This window comes from Triticum dicoccoides, chromosome 7B (genome assembly GCF_002162155.2).
Source record: "Triticum dicoccoides isolate Atlit2015 ecotype Zavitan chromosome 7B, WEW_v2.0, whole genome shotgun sequence".
NCBI classification, from domain to species: domain Eukaryota; kingdom Viridiplantae; phylum Streptophyta; class Magnoliopsida; order Poales; family Poaceae; genus Triticum; species Triticum dicoccoides.
In genome coordinates, this window is record NC_041393.1 from 768,591,130 (window position 1) to 768,598,703 (window position 7,574).

The window sequence follows — 7,574 nt, forward strand, 5'->3', positions numbered from 1 at the left end:
ATGAACGTTCAATTAATGGAGATCGCGGAGATCGCGTTTTGTGCAAGGATAGCACTGGTTTGGTTTCCTAATCATGGAAAACGTAGCAATCGTTTGTTTCGAGTCGAACTCAACAGGAAGCTAGGTAGGAGCGCACCTTTTCATCGTTTCCTCACCTCCCGATTGCGCTCTTGGCTGATCACCAAATCACCGCCACCTCATAGTAACGGCGACGGCGGCAGCGACAGCAAGGCCGAGGCTGTGTGCGGAACCTTATGGAGAGGTAGCGTGACATAAGCAGCGGTGAAGGTATTCTGAATCGCGGGCGAAGCAAAATAGGGTTCTACGGCTAGCAGGTACACGCATTTGCGATGCTTATCTACTCGATCTAGGGTGTTCCTCTCGCGGATTGACTGCGGGACACTAGGTTTTCTTGGAAAAGCCATTAGATAGCACACAACTATTCCTTTTTAAATTACCTTTTAGCACGGTGTTTATTCTACATGGTGGATTTGGTTGCATTGCAGACATATTACAACAATGTAGAATCAATAACCTCATATTATTTGAAAAATGATCAACAAATTCATGAAGACTTGCGGCTTGCTGCAACAGTAGAACTACTGCGGGTTATCATTTGTAACATGGGATGCAAGTGGAGCGACACAACTATCCGCTTCTTGTGTTTTGCTACCCAAATGAGCTGAAATAGGCTTTTGAGATAATTAGTACTCCCTCTATAAAAAAATAAAAAGACATTTAGATCACTACTTTAGTGATCTATAAACACACTTATATTTCTTTACGGAGGGAGTACAATTTACTGTGAGAGTTGTTTACCGGATTGTGGTGGCTCCACCTCTTGCATCCTTATTTGTAATAGAACCTAAAGAAAATTGTATATATCACCATTGGTTGATATCTCTTCACTCATTTTTTTTTAGACAAATCTGCATATAAAGGGCCCCGAATTCTTGGTTCGCCCCGGGCCCCCGAAATCTCAGGAACGGCCTTGATTTCTGGTGTTTGTTGTACTGTCATGATTGAAAATGTATAGATCGGAAGTTTTCTCGCTACAAAAAGTGAGGAAGTTTCTCGCACTCTTTTTTTACCTTTCCATTGGACACTATCCGGACAGCAAATTGCAACCCAACTGAATCTGGCAAACGCAGCCCAAAAATTGGGGCTTTTCGACACCCCCATACCCATCACATATATGGGGCGGATATAAGGGTGGCCCAGACGTGCCCGGACGTGTCTGCCACATAGGATGTGACACACTATGGCACATCATGACCCCACTAGTACCCCACACCGCCAGTCGAAATCCTAGTCAAAGTTCACACACAACCGCTCCGTTTTCACTCCCAGTCTCCTCCCTTCCAGTCCCCTTCCACTACCATGGCTGGCTCTTGCAACAGCTCCGGCAACATCTCCAACAATGAGTTCGATCCCATCGAATGGGGTGGGCGCTGGACGGAGGAAGTCTTCGGATGATGAGGAACTCGCACTCTACATTGCCATCGAGCGTTTACGGGTAGGCAATGCCGGTATCTCAAACTCTGCTCCATCCACACCATCCCCGGAGGCCGGTGACACAATGCAAAGAGGGCGGTGGAGGTTAGCTCCTCCCTCATACGCGCGATATCCATGCCTCTCGACTCATAGGATCAGCTACTGTGCGATGCCCTCCGCCAGTCGTTGAACACGTCAGAGGCGGACGCAGGGCGCCTCCGTCGTAAGAATGCTAAGTAGCTCCGCCATTGCATCAAAGTGTCAGAATGCCTCGCAATGAAGGAGACGTCTTGCTGGCACCATCTTGATGTTGTCGGACAACGGCATGACGATCATTGTTGAGGACCACACACCTCCTGCTGCGGATGCATGTACAAAGGAATAGTGCTGCCGCTCCCGTGAACGCAAGAGGAATGGCCAGGCGAGAAAATGGTGATGTCCCCCACCCCACTTGGTCTATCTAGTTTATTTTCTAAATAATTAATCTGTATGGTGATGAACTAGGTCCGACAAACTCTGTCCTATGATGAACTCTATATGTTTGGTTGGATAATGCTACATATATATATATATATGTACATTTGATCTACATTGTTGTATTTGTTGTATGAATTTGGGGGTGGGTGTCTGAGGAGCACGCCTCTGGGCAAGGACAAATAGGAGGTGACCGGTCACTATTTGTGGACGTATACGAGGGGCACATTTGGCAATCGAGGTTGTAGATGCTCCATTTTTTTGCGAAAAACCTTACAATGTGTTCGTAAAACATATGGCAGTACGTAAAACACGAGAAGTAACAAAAAATACATCCATGTTCGTAGATAATCTAGCTACGATTACAAGCACTGGAGCGAGCCGAAGATACGCTGTCATCATTGTTGGTCCCGCATCAGAGGCAGGCAAACCTTGTTGTAGTATTCTGTTGGCAAGTCATTGTTCTCATCACCCAAAGTGCCAGGGCACCAGAACAACAACAGCCGCCGATGAAGAGAAGCATAAAACAGAATAGTCCAACCTGTAGACACGTGAACACAGACGAATGAAGACTAGATCCACACAGATCCCGCGAAGGCAAATACAAACCAAATCCCGTGACATTTAACGGACCCCGCCCCTCCCCCCGACGGCACGAGACACATTACCAGGACGGGGGCTAGGTGCAGAGAACCTTATTCCATCTTCAAGGAGTCACTGCCCCCTCGCCTTCCTAAGCATGACACAAACCCTAAATAGACAAAAAAAAGGCAAAAAATGAAGCAAGAGCCCTCCCAACGGCAAGGACTGGTTGTAGATGCTCTTAGCTGGTAAACATAAAGAGCTCAGAGTGGCAACACACGATGGTCGTATGCAAGTAAGTATGTGTATGGTGTATGTACGAAACCCACAGAAATAGTCTATGCTATCCAATATAATGTACGAAACCCTATTTTTTCTTCAGGCCGGACATTGTGGCTGATGAGCGGACGCGGTGTTTTGGCTCCTAGGTGCATATATTCGGACATTGTCTAAATACAAATTTTGAAAAATTGAAAAATTCAAAATGGAAATCCCGCGCGTATATTCGGACATTCTATGTGCGTGCACAAAGTTTGAAAAATTGAAAAATTCAGAAAGAAAATCCCGCGTGTAGCTCCTAGGTGTTTTGGCTCCCATTGTCTAAATACAAATTTTGAAAAATTGAAAAATTCAGAACGAAAATCCCGCGCGTATATTCGGACATCTATGTGGGTGCATAAAGTTTCGGTGAAAAATGACGTTTTTTGTGGATTGCGTAAAAAAGATAAAGAAATACCTCGGGAAGAGTTATAATGAAGCATCAGAAATTGTCTTTTTTACACAAGCCACAAAAAACCTCGTTTTTCACCGAAAACTTTGTGCATGTACATAGAATGTCTAGATATACACGCGGTATTTTTGTTCGGAATTTTGCAACTTTTTAAAATGTGTATTTAGACAATTGGTGCATATGCACCTAGGAGCCGTAGCCAATTACCGCTGACGAGCCCTTTAAACTCGGTCGGAGGTAGTAGTTGATCTAATCTAGACGACTACTATAGGACATGCATGCATGTAACATAAATTGACCATTATCGGCGCGACTGATGTTCTTGTCCGCTGGTCCTTTGGGGTGTTACGACGACTTGCCGACTGGCTCTGGTAAGGGAGAGGCGATGACGCTGACGCTCCTTTCTCTTGCTCAAGTTCTTGTAGTCATCGCTAGGTGGTCTATGAATATGGATGTAATGTTGGTTACGTTTTGTATATTTTTATTACTGCTGTGATGTTTGATGAATAGATTGTCCGTTTCCGAAACTTCTCCTAGTTAATGTAGAAGGGATATAGAATGTATACACAGATTGATTTCCCACATGGGTGTGGCTAGATCTTAGTCAAACGAGATTTAACCAGGTCATAGTCAAGTGACAGATCATAGGAAAGAATGAGATAATTTTTCAAAAAAAATTGCATGGATCTCTACGTAAAATCTCACTACTATAGCACCTATTGAGACTTGGTTAAGTCCGAGTCAATTGAGAATTAGCAATCTCGTTTTCACATATATATATCAACAGAATGAACCGGGCGGTTTTAGCGAGGACATATAATAATACAAGCAATAGAAAATCTGTAGACGTCGATAGTTTTACAGAATGGAGTAATTTTACAAAATCTGCTAGAGTTGCTCTTATACACAGCTTTAACATCACGTGTTAATTACACTTGGTTGCCAATAATGCATGGTAAAGAAAAATCTAACTTATATACTAAACAAAAAGACCGTATCATAAGATGAACCGATCTATCTATGGAGTATCTATCTAGCGCCATTGATCAATCTGCACAAAATCTACTAGCTTCTCCTCATGCCAGTCCACCACCTATATTCGCTGGCCCACTCCTTCTTGATCTGGGCCGGGGAGGGGTTGCGGTCCTGGTCGAGGCCCTCGTCCATGCGGTGGAGATACTCGTGCTTGAACATGATGGGGTTGCCGGCGAAGCACTCGCGCAGTGCCGCCGTGGCCTTGATGCATGCGTCCTTGTCGACGGGGGTGGCCTTGCGTTGCTGCTTCTTGTAAAACTGGGGGTGCCGCTGCTTCATGTAATCGGGGTTGCACACGTCCATGGCGATCACGAACTCTTGGAGGCACCCGCCGTTGGCGACGTGATGCCAGACCATCTTGGTGTCGACGAGGTGCATGGTTTCGTCCAGGGCGTCCTTCATGGACGCACGTCCGGGCAAAAAGTTCCCCATGGACCGGCCATGATTTCTGGATCGATCAATCGACTAGCTAGAGGATACGTTCGGCGATTGCACCGGCCGGCTTTTGTATATATATATACACACACGCGTATACAAATATACTAGGATTCGGAGGCGTACTTGCTAGTTTGGCGTGCAAGCAAAGCCTACCGGATCACCAGACCTTTTTTGGACCATACTGTATGACGTAACCAGAAGCAGCCCATGTACGAGCGGCGTGAAGAAGAAGCAATCAGAGGGCTGGCCGCAGGCCACGATGTGACGCCACGTAGCGAACGTGTGCTCGCTATGTTTAGCGGGTCTTCTTTCTACCATCGCCTTAGGCCGTGATTGGTATCGGTCTATTTCAGTACGGCCATATATTTAATTTACAGGTGTATCCTACGAGCCGCAAGACATATAGGAACATAAAAGGATTTGAACTTCTCCAAAGGTACTCTTCACATATTGCAGTACGAAGCATCTCTGAGAAATTCTAATGAGCTAAGCGTGTGCATGCATTTTTGTTGCAACTTCTTTAATATCAAAGCTTTACAAATCAAATGCAAAAACCAATTGTGTCATCTAACTAAAATATCTTGAGTACATCGGCCGCCGATTTAGTTTGCCGGAAATTTGAGTTCCATATTATTTGCGACCACGCGATAGGAACTTGCTATCTGCGCGCGAGGATCCAAGAGATTAGAAAAACTTTGGCTGAGAGTTGAGACCCTTCCAATAAACGGGCAAATTATGCTTAATTTGCATCGAAAGTTGCATCTACACTGCATGCAAGGTCTGGATAGATTAAAAAAAACAATAGCCTAAACACATGCATGTTTAAACTGAAATATGTGGAAGACGTGATATAATATATGTACTATGTGAAGTGGCGTTATTTCGTTCACGCCCATAAACTATCTTGGATATGAAATGCCATTAAAAGTAGGGGAATGGCTATTATGCGCGCGCGCTCGTGGGAGGTCGTAAAAGTAGGCCTGGCATGTGTCCGGTGCTCCTGATCTTGCCGGATACAAATACTAATCTGGCTGGACATAAACAAGCAGGTTCTGCTTGATGTTCTTGTTACACTATTGCTTTCCATTATATTTTTAAATTTTTAAATAAACTAATAATCTGAAGTTACCATTGTTCGTCTGAATCAAGTAATGCAAAGTTATATCTTATGTCCCGAGGAATCCTACCTGTATCAGTTCATCTTTTTTATCCATTAACGACCATTGCCTTGCTCCTGTTGCAACGCACGGGCCTGTTTGCTAGCCTAATTAATATTAAAGGGAAGATTATTTCTCCGCCTTTTACGTCCTGCTATTCTTTTTGTAGGTCATGTTTGTTCCGTTTTGTATGTCATATTTAGTTTGTTTCATATGTCTACCTGATCCTGGCCAGATTCATCACATCCAATTCCTTTTTTCTTAACCCACATTGACAAGAAGACCGATCGACACACCGTAAATAATAACCGATCTTAAAATGAGAATTATTTTTATATCAAGCGTTCCTTTGGCCGTAGATACGCAGGCAGACATTGAATTACCTATGCACTTTGTGTTTAATCTCTCCCCATTTGTCGTGATTACATTATGTACAAATTTGTATCAATATTGTTATCTGTGCTGATTAGATTGCTGTTGTGAACAATATTGTTACTGTGTTTGATTGTTATATTCTGTGCAATGTCGATCCTGGGAAAACATTTGTGTGCTGGGTCGACCTGATATGGACCTTTACCGAGTACCACAGCTCGGCAAAAATCTAACCTGGGAAATACCGACATGGGAAACTCGGCGAAGCATGGAACGACTGTACGTGCTTACAATCTTCACCGAGTTCAAAACTCGACAAAGGTCCGACCTTTTATGAGTTTTCACCTGCAGAAACTCAGCGAACAATTCACCCAGCGGCATTGAACGTGCACTCAACAAAATATAGAACACGGCAATAAGGAAGTGCCACGTGTCAGTCCCTTACTGGGCAAACTGCCGTCGAGTGGAAAACTCGGCAAATAGTTTGCCCAGTTCGCCTGAACAGGGCACTCGGCGAAATGTAGCACTGGGCAGTGTTGTGTGTACACGCGGCATGCTTTAATTGGTTACCATACAACCGACACTAGTAGAAAAGAGGGCTTTGGTCCACCCCGAGTTAGCCCATTAGTCCCGGTTCAGTCTAGAACCAGGACTAATGGGGGCATTAGTCCCGGTTCGTGCGCCAGGGGGTTCGTGCGCCCAGGGAAAACTCGGCGAACGCTTTCCCCAATTCAGTGATTTAAGGTACTGGGCGAAGTTTGGCACTGCGTAATAATGTTGTGCCATGCGGCACACCCTAATTGGTTAGATGTTTTCGAGTGTGGAACTCGACAAACAAATTGCCCGGTTGTCCTGAATGATGAACCCGGCCGATTTTTTGTACTAGTCAATGTGTTCTGCCACGTGGTTTCTTTCTATTGGTGAGGCTTCGCTGAGTTTAGCCATAACAAACTCGGTGAATATTTGTACCATATGGCACTTCTGTTAATGGTGCCTTCAGTCCGACGCTGAGGTTCGCCAATTTGTGACCGGAACTCAGCAAACATTGGTTATATATTCACTGAATTCTCGATAGAATGCGCTCGGCAGTATTAAAGATTGTCGGGCCCCGTCCAGCCGAGTGCACTGCATCGAGTTTGGCATTCATTGAAGATTTCACCGAGTTTAATATGTGCTTTGCCGAGTTTCTTTGAAACTCGGGATAAATGGCGATTCTAGTAGTGTCATTCCGGTTTCGATGCAGCCATAGGAGAGAGAGGGCGGCGAGGCGTTCTGGCGCGGTGCGGCCATCA